At 69.3% G+C, this 13,627-nt stretch overlaps 1 protein-coding gene across 2 annotated transcripts in view; it reads right to left on the bottom strand.

Annotated features, from left to right (window-relative positions):
- Positions 1 to 13,627, bottom strand: part of TAFA5 (TAFA chemokine like family member 5) — a 103,664-nt gene that overhangs the window by 34,739 nt on the left and 55,298 nt on the right. The gene's annotated exons all lie outside the window — the stretch shown is intronic.

Genomic DNA, 13,627 nt, shown 5'->3' with positions numbered 1-13,627 from the left:
CTCAGGCTACAGGACGAGCCCCTTGCTCCTGCTGCCCCATGGGGACGCGTCCCTGCTCCCCCGTCGCGAGCGCCCCAGACGCAGAAGGGAGGACTGCAGGGCCCCGTGGCCTCGGTCTGGCTCCGGGCCGGCGTGCAGGGCAGGGACGCGTCTACTCTGCAGGCGACGGCCCAGCGCGCTTAACAGGCTTCCTCACCGCCCGCTCGTGCCCGACGGCCCAGGGAGGGCGGCCGTCTCTCCGAGCGGAGCGCTGACGGGGCCAGTGTCCCGGCAGGGGGACAGTCCCGCATTCTTTAGACGTCACGCTCCCGGTCAACCACCTCGGCCTCCGTTACTCAGCTCTGAATGTCAACGGCGACGAGACAGCAGCAGCACTGGCCGGAGCACGGCGAACACGGACGCCAGTGCCCCTCGCCCCGCGGGGGGCCGACCTCGGCCCCGAGCCTGGCGCGGGCAGCCCCAGTCCGTGATCCCGGAGACCCCGGCTGCCCCTTGGCCGGCCGGGCGCAGGCGTCACGCGAGCTGGCAGGAGGAAGTGTGCGGGGCCGCCCTGGACCCACGCAGGGCCGTGTTAGGGTGCAACCCGAGGGGTGCGGGCAGCTGCAGTGGCCCCGGAGTGCCCCGCCCAGGGCTTGGGGCAGCCGTGCACGGCGACCCCACCCCGCTCCCCAGGTCGGGGGTGTGCAGGGCCAGGACGGGGCGGCCAGGGCCTCCCGGGCACCTCCTGCCCCCAAACTCTGGGACCCCCCTACACTGAGCAGAACCCTGCCCCCAGGCTGGTGCCCCAGTGCGCACCCCACCACCCTGAGGGCTTGAGCTGAGGACTTAGACTCACGCTAGCTAATTACACACCACGCTACGCACTGTGCCGAGAACAAGGTAGAAATAAATACAGAGACGCGTAAGCGAGCGGCAGTGGGAAGAGTGTCTGGGCAGCGAGGCTTCTCTGGGGACGGCAGAGGCTGGAGCCTCAGCGGCCTGGCTGCAGGTGGCTGCACCTGAGCGCATCCACGAGCGCGGGCCGAAGGCGGTGTGACCGACCGGGCCCCGACACCCTCTGGCAGACGGGCAGCTGCGAGGGTAGACGGGACCTTCCGGGGTCAGAGGCCAGTGCCTCCTAGGCTCCCAGCTCCCCAATACCCTGAGACAGTGGCAGCCCCCACCCCATCGGGCTGACACTGTGTCCCCGTTTTCCAGAAAAGGATTCACAGGCCCAGGAAGGAGCACCCCACAGGGGCCACGGGCTGGGAGCGTCGGAACCAGTGGACAGGGGCGCACGGGCCCCTCCTGCCGTCTGGACGCCCCCAGGGTGGGCTGGGGCCTCGGCCGGGCTTCTCTAGGTCACCCCAGGGCCCTGGACAGGCATGAAGTGGGTGTCCCCAGGGTGCCACTGGGTGGACGAGACTTGGGGGCCGAGCCAAGCCCCCAGTAACCCCCACACACCAGCACCACCCTCAGCCCTGTCTCTACAGGGCTCCGGCCACCACACACGCCCGGGGGTCATGGTCTGGGACCCTGGTGCTCAGGAAGGGGCACCACGGAGAACCGCTGGGCACAGCTTCCAGGTGCCCGCTCGGCCCCGGGGCCTGCTGGGCACGGAGGACCAGTCCAGCCGCTGCGTTTGCCGAGGGAGCCATGTTTCATCACGTCTTGCTTATCCTCTGCGTCAGGCTGGGAGGAGAGGCGCCCCAGGAGCCTGGGGAGGCAGGCGTGACCTGGGACAGGTGTCTGGGCCAGAAGGAGTCGCCATCGCCCCTATGCGCAAAGAGGGCCTAGATACAGACCCCTCCCCTTTCGTGAAAATCGACTCAAAATGGGGATCTAAGTAAAAAACAACGACGCACAACTTCGGAAGAAAACGGGAAAATCTATGTGACCTTCAGTTTGGTAATGAGCTGTTAAATAAAGCGCCGAAAGCGTGGTCCGCGAAATAAAAAAAAGACGGATCTATCGGACTTCGCCGACATGAGCAACTTCCGCTGTCAACAGAACTGAGGAGGACGAGAGGACGAGCCGCAGACCGGGGGCAAGCCACGCGTCCGATGCAGGGTCTGTCCCCAAAGTGCACGCGGCCCCTGAAGACTCGGCAACGAGAAAGCCAACAGTCCAATCTAAAAGGGGGCGACTGCTCTGGGCAGACGCCTCCCCAAACACGGCGAATCGTGAATAAAAAGATACTCGAGGTCATCGGGACGTTCCGGATGGAAACGGAGGCCCCCGGCACGCGCCCGTCAGAGCGACCGAGGCCCGGAAGCTGAGGACGCGGCGCCGGGGACGACGGGGCGCAGCCAGCGCGGGGCCCGGCGGCCGCGGCTCCCGAGCCCGGACGCGCCTCCACCGGCCGACCTGGGAACCGCCCACGCGAAACTCCTGCACGGGGTGCGGACTCACAATTGCCCCGAACGGGAAGAAGCCGAGTGCCCTTCGGCAGGTGACGGGTACACGCGCCGTGGCCCATCCAGACGGCGGCACGTCACCCGGCGCCAGGGAGACGTGGGCCACCGAGCCACAGGAGGACCCGGCGGGCCGCGGTCCACGCGGCCGAGTGGAGGAAGTCGGGGCGCTCGCCCCCGCGTGGTTCCGCCTCTGCCGCCTTCGGAAAGGGCAGAGCCATGGGGCAGTGGAAGGACCAGCGGGTGCCATGGGGTTGGGGGAGGGGAGGCGGAGGGGAGGCGAGGGGGAATGCTGATATGGGGGAGCAGAGCATCACGCATTTGTCCAAAGCCGAGTATACCTTACCACGCAGACTGGCCCTGATGCACGTAAACTCGAAAAAAGCACTCAGGAGGCCGGGGGTCCCGGGAGGAGTGAGGGGCACCCAGCTCTGCTTCAGTGTGGGAACCCGCCGTGAGCCGCGGGGAGAAGGCGCTGCCCGCGGGGGCGTGCGCGGCCTCAGGCGAAGTGGAGCGAGGGACCGCGGAGGCGGAGGCGGCTGGACCCCGCCCTCGGGCCGAGCTGGATGGCTGGGGGGGGCGGGGGGGGGGGCCGATGGCGGCGCCGGCTCCGCGCTGGGTCAGCAGGGAGGGGGCAGACGGCGCGCGGGGGGCGGCGCGCGGGGGGCGGCGCGCGGGGGACGCCTCCTTCAGGAGGGACGCTGAGCCTGATGCCTTGGCCTTGGCCTTGCAAAGCACAAGTTTGGCAAAGAATGCCGCCGAGCGCGTTTATGGGGAGCCCCCGCCCCCGCACTAACTCCGCGGCTCTGAGCAAGGTCCGTGCCCCCACCTGTCTCGCTGTGGGGGGTGGAGTTCGCCTTCCCCGTGCGGCAGTCCCGGGTGAAGCCTCCTCGTTCTCGACAAGGCCAGGGCGTAAGTGTCCTTCCCTGACACAGGCGAGTGCCGGGGCGTGACCCTGGGGCGCCTGGGGCCCGCCCTCCACCTGCGAGCCTCCAAGTGCCTTCCCTCGTCCCCTCGCCTGCGACAGCAGAAAGATCAGGGCTGGAACACACTGGGGGGGGGGGTCAGAGCTGTCCGTGGGGCGTTTGAGGTCTCTGACCTCGTAAGCCCCGAGTGTCATCAACAAGGACACACGGCCGGTCCCCAGCGCTGGCCCAGGCTCAGGCTTGCTCCGTGCCTCGGCCCCGGGGTGGTTTCTGGAGCACTGTATGGGGAAGGCGCTCTGCGGGGCCTGGGCTCTCTCTGGACATCCCTGGGTCCCAGCGTTGGACCCGCCCTGCTCAACCTCGCTGAGCCAGGCTGGGGCCGAAGTCCTTTCCCAAGAAAAGGGGGGCCCGGCTGCCCGTGGCCTGAGACCTGCAGACGCCCCCACCCCCTGCTCGGTGGGGAGCAGCCCCACTCACAGGCCCAGCCACTGGCAGGGGACCCCAGACAGCCCTGACGGGGCACGGTGCTCGGCCACCACCGCCCCCGGGAATCTGGGTCTCCAGGCGGGCCCGGCACACGCACGTTTACGAGATCTGAGTCAAAGCCACGTCCCACCCCGCAGGTCTGCCCCGTGAAGACTCAGACTCCGGGGACACGGGGCTGGGCTTGCCTCACAGCATGGGGACCTCGGCCCCTGTCGCCCTGGGCCCCGGGCCGCCTCACACCCTGCTTTTGCCTTGGGATTCGGCCCACCGCCCTCCGAGCCCCATAGCCCCAGAGAAGGCCCTCGCCAGGGTGCGGCCCATGGCCCCGTCCAGGCAGAAGGAACAGGCTGTTCCGTGAGCACGGTGCCAGCCTGCCTCAGGCCACGTCTGCTCACTGCCACAGCTCAGTCAGGCTCCTGCCGGGGACGGGCGACTGCGTGGAGCAGTGGGTGGATGGACAGGAGGAAGGAAGGATGGACGGACAGATGGACAGGCGAATGGGGGCTGGGGGGGAGGACGGAGGCCCAGCAGGCCCCACGCAGGGTGTGGCTCTGCCCCTGGGTTGTAAGGTGAGTGGGGACCAGCAGGTGACTCCGAGCTGGGCCCCCAGGGCCACCGACAGCACTGGGGCCTCTGCCCACCACCCCGGCTGCTCCCTGCAGGTGGCCCTGCTCGCCTAATACGGTCTGGGGACTCAGGGGGACCAAGAGTCAGCCAGGCTCCGGAGCTCGGGGACGAGCAGGAAGGAAGGAGCCCTGCGGTGTGCTGCATGGGCTGCTCGGGGGCAGTGTGAGGCCTGTGGCACGAGCTTAGGGGTCGGGGGGCTCTGAACCCCACGCCCCACAGCCCACTGTCCTTGCTGGCCCAGGCTACAGGAAGAGGGCACAGCATGCCCGCCTGTGGCCCACGGGCCCCGGGGACTTTGGGCAGAGCGCCCGCCCTCCCAGGGCAGCGAGCCAGCCCTGGGGACCACCCAGCACCCGCGCTCCGGGGCCCCGTCCACATCACACTTCCGGAAGTGCCGCCCTCAAGAGCAGCTGGGCTCACCGCCTGCCAAGGGCAGTGACCGAGGGGCGCAGAGGGAACCCCACATCTTCACGCGAATCCGAATCCACTTCCCCTGCGAAAATAAGCAGCTGCCCAGCACGACCCCCGAGGAACGTCCAAAACCAAGTCCACGCCAGACCGGGGCAGGGCCGGGGCCCGGTCGAGCCGCACACCTGGCATGGTGTGTGTGTGGGGGGGGCTCTGCCACTCGTCACGGGGCTCGCCCGGCCCAGGAGCCCCCACTGCCGGCACCGAAGCCCCGGGGCTGCGGCTTCTGAGTCTCTTCAGCAAAGGCGGGCTGTAGGGCACCCCCACTCTGCTTCCCCAGTAATTAACAAGGGCCATATGGAACCCGCCTGACGCACGTGTGTGCATGCACACATACATGCACACACACGCACACACAGGCACACCAGCGCACACACATGCACGACACGCACAAATATACATGCACACACATGTGAGCACATGCACACATGCATGTGCACGCACACACACACACGGCCCCCAGGGAATCCTGCTCTAACACCTTCCCCGGTCACAGGCAGTGTGACGCGGGTGAGCCGGGACAGCCTGCAAGCGGAGGCCTGGGGCCTGCACCAGCCACTGGTGCAGGACACGAGCGTGCCGCGGGTCTCGGGCCCGGCCCCTGGGACGGGGAGCAGCTGCGCCCGCAGACGCAGACGCTGGGGTCCCAGGGCAGCACCCACTGCGGACCTGGGAGGCCGAGGCACACAGAATGCCTGCTGTGATGGGTGACGGCGAACCCGGGACCCTGTGGGGGGACACACGGTGACCCCGTAGTGCTCCGCCCGCCCCCCTCCCCATGGCCACCTGGGCCCCACCGGGCCGGGACGGCGGCACTGAGCCCGCTCAGCACGGGAGGGCGACGAAGGCCCGGGCTCTGGGCTGGGGCCCCGTCCGGGGGCTGAGCGCACGTGCGTCCACGTCCGCGCCCCCCAGCCGTGTCCCAGATCCCACGGCCGGGCAGAGGCCAGAGAGGGACGCGCTGCCCCCCACCTCCCCCCCGGGGCTGAGCCTTCTCCATGTCCCTCGCCTCCCTGGAAACAGCCGTCGCAGTAACGTTCAGGAAAACAGCGTCTCGCTCGCTCGCTCTCTTTTTAACTAGATGAAGGAAACGCACCGGCACGAGGACCGTCACGCCACAGAGCAGCCGGCGTTGAAGTCCCTGCACCCGCCCCACAGACCCGCGACGCCCGGGCTCCGCCCGCCAGACGCGGTTCAGCAGCTCCGGGCCTCGCGCCCTCCGCACGCACGGGAAGGGTGAACCAGTAACTGACGCCGCTGGTTCCCGGAGCCGAGCTTAGGCAGAGCAGAGTGGGGGCGACGGGCGTCCTGAAAGAAGCCACGCGGAACGTCGCACTGTCGTCCGTGAGGGTTTTTTTGCATAATCTCTCCACTTAACAAGGCTACCCGATGCCATGCGGGAGAAGCCCTGATTTATCTGGCTTGGAACTCAGCCGCACTGGGCCGATCTCTTCTTAAGGGATTAGGACGCAGGCTGCTGCCCTGGGCCCCGCAGAACCAGCCACTAATGAGCTGGCACGCGCCCCTCCCCGGCCCCCAGGGCACGAGGCCGTGGGTGCCCTCGCGGCAGGCGGGCCGAGCCCCACACCCACCCCCAGCTGTGCCACGTCCCGTCCCTGGCACTGTGGGGTGGCCTCGTGGCCCCACGGAACCCCACTTGGCTCTGCTCAGCTCAGCAAGCAGCTTCCGGCTGCCCTGCCCGAGAGGCCCATGTGACTCTCGGTGGCCGCATGTGGCTCCCCTGGCCCGCCGGTGCGGCCGGAACAGCTCTGCACGCCGGCCTGCTGCATCTGGGCACTGCAGCTGGGTGACTGGTCAGCCCGCCCTGCAGACCAGAGGGACAGAGACACCACGGGGCAGTCATGTGGGGACGGGGAGCCCCCCAAAGTCGGAGCCAGTGTCCTTTCAAGCCCCCGAGGGGAGGTGTGAGGGTGACTGCGATTCGGGACGGTGGGGGCTGCAGACACAGAGGAGCAGGGTGCTCGTGGGGTGTAGGCTCAGGGCCAAGTCCAGAGCGAGACGGAGGCTTGCCACTCTGCCCGGTCAGGGGCTCGGGGCCACGCTTCCTTCCAGACTCACCGACGCGGGCTTTGCTTGCCCAGCCCGGTGGCCGCAGCCGCTCTGAGGGGTCTCCCGGTGGCAGTGGCCCTGTCCGCCAACCTGAGGCTGCACTTGGGGAGCTGGGGTCAAAGGGGTCATTCGGGCAGGACACAGACTCTCCCGGGAGGGGAGCTCGGTCCCCCTCCAGCTCCATCCCAAGCCTCGGGGGCCGGCTGGAGCGAGTTCCCGGGGGTGCGGCGGGGGGGCCCCCACGGGGACGTCACCTGCCCACCGTCTGTACCGTGCCGCCCACCACCTGGAAATGCTGACAGAGCGCCCGGTCCACGGTGGACAGTGGACAGGTGGGGACCGTGAGCGGAGCCGGCCTGAGACAGCCCCGCGGAAGGCGGCAGGGTGCTCGGGGTGCAGCGGGGGGACCTGAGACCCCCGAAGCCTGCGAGGAGCCCTGAGGCCCCGACCTGTGCTCAGACCGACCCGTGCCCAGGCTGGGCCCAGGCCAGGATGCCCCCTGCTCCTGTGCCCTGCAAAGCCCCTCGGTCCCCGTCCCATCTTGTGGGCCCCGCACAGACGCGGGGGGTGCTGGTCGGGCTGGGCCCCTGGGATGCTCACCCGTGAACCAGCACCCTGCCAGGTGCGGCCTGGCCCAGACTGCCAACCGGAAGCCCTGCCCATCGTGAGGTGTGGCCGTGTGCAAGCCTCTGGCCCCGCCGGGTCCCGCCTGGAAGGCCGCCTCCCCGCTCCGCCAGCACCGTGAGCTGGGGCCCGGGCAGCCTTGGGCGGGCGCTATCCCCCGGCCCCAGCCTCGATTCCCCCATCTGCAGAGCGAGCGGGGGCCACGCCAGATGCTCTGCCACCTCGGCCGCGGTCACCGTCACCTCCGGCATCCGGGCTCCTGTTACACAGCGGAAGCGCGCGCCTGCCATGACGACCGTGTGGGCCCAGGCCGGGCCGCGAGACCGGCTCACGCAGGCGAAGGGTGACGGCAGGCCGCAGTGGCACTGGGCACGAGCCCGCAGGCCAGCGCCGCGGCCGCTCAGGCGCGTGCCGCTTCCCACAGGGTCAGCGCAGGGCCAGGGCTCGGGAGCAGCGCCGCCCTGCGGCCGCCCGGTCCCCCCATCCCTGCCCCCCACCCCGTCACCAGCTGTCACGTGGGATCAGCCCCGAGGGCCCTGACGACCCTCCTCAGAGACCCGCCAAGGTCAGCCCCAGAGGACACAGGCTCCACGAACGTCCCCTTCCCCTGCGTCTCCTCCCAGTTTTCCAGAAAGTTCTATGAGCACTCGAGCTCTCTGTCCTCCCAGGGTCAGTCCCTGTCCAGAGACCCCCCCCCAGTGCTGCCTTTCAGCAGCGAGAGAGTCAACGCCGAGAGTGACAAAGCGCGGTGGGCGGGGCAGGGGGGCCCCCAGCCTGGGGGGGCGGGTCGGTGGGCGGGGCAGGGGAGGCCCCAGCCTGGGGGGGCGGGTCGGTGGGCGGGGCAGGGAGGACCCCAGCCTGGGGGGCGGGTCAGTGGGCGGGCCAGGGAGCTCCCCAGCCCGCATGGGGGGGCGGGTGCGGCCCGGCCGGCCGTCATCTGCATCTGCACGGGGCTCCCGTCCTCTCGTCACTCGTCCGTCCCCCCACGACCTTGGGGCGCCCGCCGTCACAGCCCTGCTGCTTCAGGGCGGGAGCCCCGGCACGGGGAACAGAGGTCCCCAAGTCCTAGGGGAGAGCCAGGACTTGACAGGGGAGGCCACGGGCGCGGGGCCTGTCACTCCGGAAGAGGGGCCTGTTTAGTGGCTGCCGGGTCGGGATGAGCTGGTCCCAGGGGTGACCTCAGCACAGGACCTGTGCTTGGCGGGGCTCAGGAGACCAAGTGGCCTGGACTCCCTCCCGGCAGGATCCCCGGAGCCCCTCCCGGGGCACCCCCAGCATGCATGTAGACGCCTGTGGGGGAGTGTTCCCCAAACGCCCTGGCTGTCACGCCCCGGCCACTTCCCCAGTGGACGCGGCCCATGCCCTGTGCGAACATGACCTGGGTGTCTGCTCAGGGTCAGCCCACTGCCCACCGGCTCCACCAAACCCTCTGCCTCCCTCGCCTTTGCCCCCCTCACCTCCAAACTCTGGGGAGCACTGCGCGTCACGGACAGTCAGGCAGGGAAGGAGACAAAGCTCCACCTTACAGAGGAGGCCGGTGCTGCCGTGAAGGTCACGGGTCAGAGAGGCAGCGGGTCCGCCCCGCCCCTCGGCCCACACGGGGTCAGGCTGCACGCAGGGGCCCCCACCCCGCCGCAGACCCCACCGCCCGGGCACAGGCCTGCCCCTGCCACGGCCACCTCCCGCGTCCATGTCCCCGCCCTACATCAGCATGAGGCCACTCTCCACGGTGACAGTGAGGTCCCCTCAGAACCTGCAGGCGCCTCCGTGCCCCACCCCCACGGCAAGGCCAGAGCGCAAGGCGTCCTGAGCCGCCCTCCGGGTGGGTGCTGCCTCTGGCCCACCGGCCCCGGCGGTCAGACGTGCTCGGATGAGAGGCCTGGGGGATCCCGAGACCCGAGTTAGTGCACTGCGGGGGACAGCCAGCCATTGGGGACCCCTGTCCCGCTCCCTAAGCCTGTGGCTCTAACGGCACTTCCCACCCAGGACGTCCCACCTCCCCATCGCCTGCCCGGCCCTCCCAGCAGCAACAGGAGAGACACTCAGCACAGGGGACTTTGCATCTCGCTCTGGTTGTCAAACCCCACGCTTCACGGAAGGAGAGAAGCAGGCGAAGCCCCGGAGGCGAGTCGGCGCCCCGCGGTAACCCAGGCCCCCTGGCGCGAGTCGGCGCCCCGCGGGCGACCCAGGCCCCCTGGCGCGAGTTGGCGCCCTGTGGATAACCCAGGAACCAGGGGAACGGACCTGACAGACACAGTTTAAAGAGCAGACCAAGTAACTGCTCAATTGGCAACAGCCTCTTCCAATCAGAATCAAAAATGCCTTGGGGAAAGCCAGACGCAAATGTCCAACTGGTCTTAACTTCCAGATGGGCACCTGCCATGGGGCTCCAGCCGTCTGGCTCCCAGAAGCGCCGTTCCGGGCCCACCGGGCCAGCTCAGCCCCCCGACAGCAGGCCCCCAGGGCGGGAGGGACGGCAGGCCCAGAACCGCCGGGACCTCCACATGCGGGGTCCTCCCCGGGGGTCGCCCCTTCCAGCAACCAGGTCCCACGAGGGAGGGAGCGGCCACTCCACCACCCCTGTCCCACAGCCGCCAGGAGAACCCCAGAATGAGGCGGAGGCTGGACAGAAAGGGGGCTGGAGCTCGCGGCTAAGGTCTGCAGGACCAGGGCCCTGGCCTGGGCGTGTCCCCTCCCTCACCCCCACGGGGCAGGCCAACAGTGTCCCCAAAGACGGGTCTACCCGGAAGCTCAGAACACGGCCTCATTTGGAGTGAGCGTCCTTGCAGATGTAATTAGGGACCTCGGATGAGATCGCACTGGCTCTGGTGGACCCCAAGTCCATGGCCAGTGTCCTCGTGAGAGGACGAGGACGCTGGGGACAGGGAGGGAAGGACATGTGACCACGGGCAGGGCCTGGAGCGAAGCAGCTCGAGCCAAGGAATGCCGGGGACCCCTGAGGCTGGACAGGCGCCCCGGAGGAGCCGCTCGCCCACAGCTAAGTCCGGCCTTCGGGCCTCCAGAACGAGGCGACGGTGGGTTCCTCTGTGACGGCCGCTCCAGGAAGCGAATGCGGCCGCCTCTGCTCCTGTGTCCGCGGCGGGGCCCACGTCCTTCCCCTGAGGGCCTCCTCAGCCTCGGCCCACAGGACGCCCAAGGAGGTGACTGCGCTGCAGTGAGCGCCCCCGAGGGGCCCCCGCCGGGCCCTCTGAGCTCCCGCTGCCCCGCCCGCCGCCCTGGGCCCAGCCCGGTCCTGCCAGCGCCCAGCAGGTGCTCCGTAAACATGTGCTCGGCCAGCACAGTGTCCCCAGCACACTGTCCCCCCACCGAGCGCCACCAACTGTCACAAAGAAACGGGAAGCCAGCGCCTTTGCCGTAAATAGAAGGTAACCATAAAAATAAATACACAGCCATTAAGATGAAAAACGCCCATCCGTGCCCCACATAAAGCCACCGCGTATGTCACAGTGGTCCGTGACCTTGCTCGGGACGTGCTGAAGCTGCGCCCAGAGGCTGGTCCAGAGTGCCGTCTACCCCGACCCACGCTTCTCAGGGTCTGAACGCCCTGATGGGGACCACGGACGGGGGCCCGCCCCGTGTGGCCCTCGAGACGGCGGGCAGGAGGCGAGACAGAACCCGGGGGCAGGAGGCGAGACAGAACCCGGCTCAGGGGGCTGGACTTCGGCGGCGCGGGGCCCAGTCACTGTGGGTGCCCGTTCAGCGCCCGAGGGCCCCACCAACCTGTGGCTTAAGCAACAGAAACTCGCTCTCCCGCAGTCCCAGGGCCGGACGTCTGAGACCGAGGCCTCGGCCCCTCAGAGGCTCGGCGGACTGCCCGTCCTCGACCCCACCTCTGGTGGCAGCTGGCGTCCCCTGTCTCGGGGCCCCATCACCCCCGTCCCTGCCGCCACCTTTACGTGGCTCCTCCTGGCGTCCCCATCTCTGACAGGAACGATGGTCATTAAGCTCACCCTACCTCATGCCGAGAGCCTTACCTTAACGTGACCCACCAAGCCCGTTTCTCCACGGCCACGGCCACAGGCTCCAGGTGGACCTCTTTGGGGGCCCCCTGCTGTGCGCCTCACACGTGCACGCACGTGGGCTCTGGCACACAGCTGGGCCTGGTACACGGCCGGTGATCACCATGCCTGGTGAGCCGTGGCCGGCATGTCTATCAAGGTCATCACCGAGGCAACGGGCCCTGGGAACAGGGCACTATCACTGAGCAGGTGCCCCCTAGGGACGGGGCCGGGGCGGTGTCTGTGGTTCTGCACCGAGGCCCTCGGGGGCCGGTTCTGGCCCGCCCCACGGCCCCGGAGCCAGGGAGGAGAAAGGCGATTGGCTGATGAGACCCGCCTCCTCCAGGCAGGAGCCGGCTTGGGACTGTGTGTTTCAAAGGCCACACGACCTCCTTTAAGTGTGGGACGAATGTAGGCGTCAGCAGTGGACGCGTGTGGCCTGGGGTGGGGCCTTCCAGCAGGGTCCAGAGGATGGCACCCTCGCTGGAACCTGGACCCTTCCAGAAGCCCCTCCCTGCGCCAGCTGGGGGCCTTCGAGGCAGGGGGCCGGGTGGAGCGACCCATGGTCACCATGTCCAAACTGGCAGGACAGGAGACCAGGGACCAGAGCCGGCCAGAGGTCCTGCTCAGTCCCTGCGGACTCACCCCACTCTCACGCGGGGCGGGGGTACAGGGTCGACGGTCAGCGTTGAGGATGGCGCCCACCCTGCCTGGGACCTCACACAGCCCCTCCCTGCCAGGACCCCAAGACTGTGCTTGGTTTTCTAGGACCCCACTCAGAGGCCAGCCGAGGCGGGGGGCACGGCTCACGGCCGCGATGGCCTGCCTTCCGGGCCCCGGCCCTGGGGTCTTCCGGGCCCCGGCCCTGGGGCCTGGCCGAGGCCCTGCACGCGGTCCCTGAGTTCCCTCAGGGGTAAAGTGACATGACTGCAGCCTCCTCGCGGGGGATGGGGGTGCGAGGGCCACGGGCGCGAGAGCGGAGAGCCACCCCGGGTGACTCCGTCAGGCCCCCTGCGGGCTCTCACACATGCGCCGAGCTGGAACGGCCCCCCACAGTCAGAGGGATGACGGGGGGACATGGGCAGCAGCGCCCGGCGGGCGAGGCGTGTTAGGCGGGGGAGGGGCGCCTGGCCCTGAGGGACCCCCACGGCCACCAGCCGGCAGACCTGGGCCCGCGGGGGCTGCCCTCAGAGGGGCCACCAGGCCCTTCGAAGCCCTGTGCCGTTGACCGGGGGTCCAGGAGGGCCTGCGCTGCCCGGCCCGGCACCTGGCCATGTTCACGCACACGCCGGCCGGGGCCCCACACCAGGCCGCCGAGCAGTGCAGACCCGGCTCCACCTGCAGGGCGGCTCACCTTCCACCTCAAAGGGCGGAGGCGTGAGAACTGGGTCTGGGGCCCGGCCCGCTGGGAGGCCGAGGACCAGGGATCCGGTCGCGCCCGACCCTCCTGCGCCTGGAGCCAGCTGCCCGCGGAGCGGCGTCTCCTGGCCTCACGCGAGGGGCATGCCCAGCTCGGGAGGGCGCACATGGCAGCTCACTGGGCAGAGCCGGCCTCCTGCTGGGGATTAGGTGCAAAGAACGAAGACCAGATGCGTGTTCCCGCCAACACGGGGCGCCCCTACCGCCAGCCCCTCGTGTGGTGCGCCTGCTGGGTGCCCCTGGGTACCCCGTGCACCCCAGCCCGGCAGACACGTGACGCGTCCACACCCACCCTCCAGGTGACAGGAAGTCAAGTGGCTGAGAGCAGGCTGGAGACAGTCTGAGTCTGTGACCCACTTTCTCCAAAGTCACGTGTGGCTTCGGGTGCTTTCCAGGTGGTCTGGGGCGGCGCCCACAGACCTTCCGCAGGCCACGTCAAGGCCGCCCAGCTGAGCACGGCAGGGGCCGACTGCGCAGGGCGTCCTTAAAGACACCATGCGATGGGAAACCTAGCCACGTCCCCGACATCCGCCCTGGGCCGGGCGGACGGCGGAAGAACCCCCTGTGCGGACGGGCGGCGGAGCCCCGGCGGGCG

Source organism: Rousettus aegyptiacus, unplaced genomic scaffold (assembly GCF_014176215.1).
Source record: "Rousettus aegyptiacus isolate mRouAeg1 unplaced genomic scaffold, mRouAeg1.p scaffold_m13_p_2, whole genome shotgun sequence".
In the NCBI taxonomy this organism is placed as follows: Eukaryota; Metazoa; Chordata; class Mammalia; order Chiroptera; family Pteropodidae; genus Rousettus; species Rousettus aegyptiacus.
This window is presented reverse-complemented; position numbering and strand designations above follow the sequence as displayed.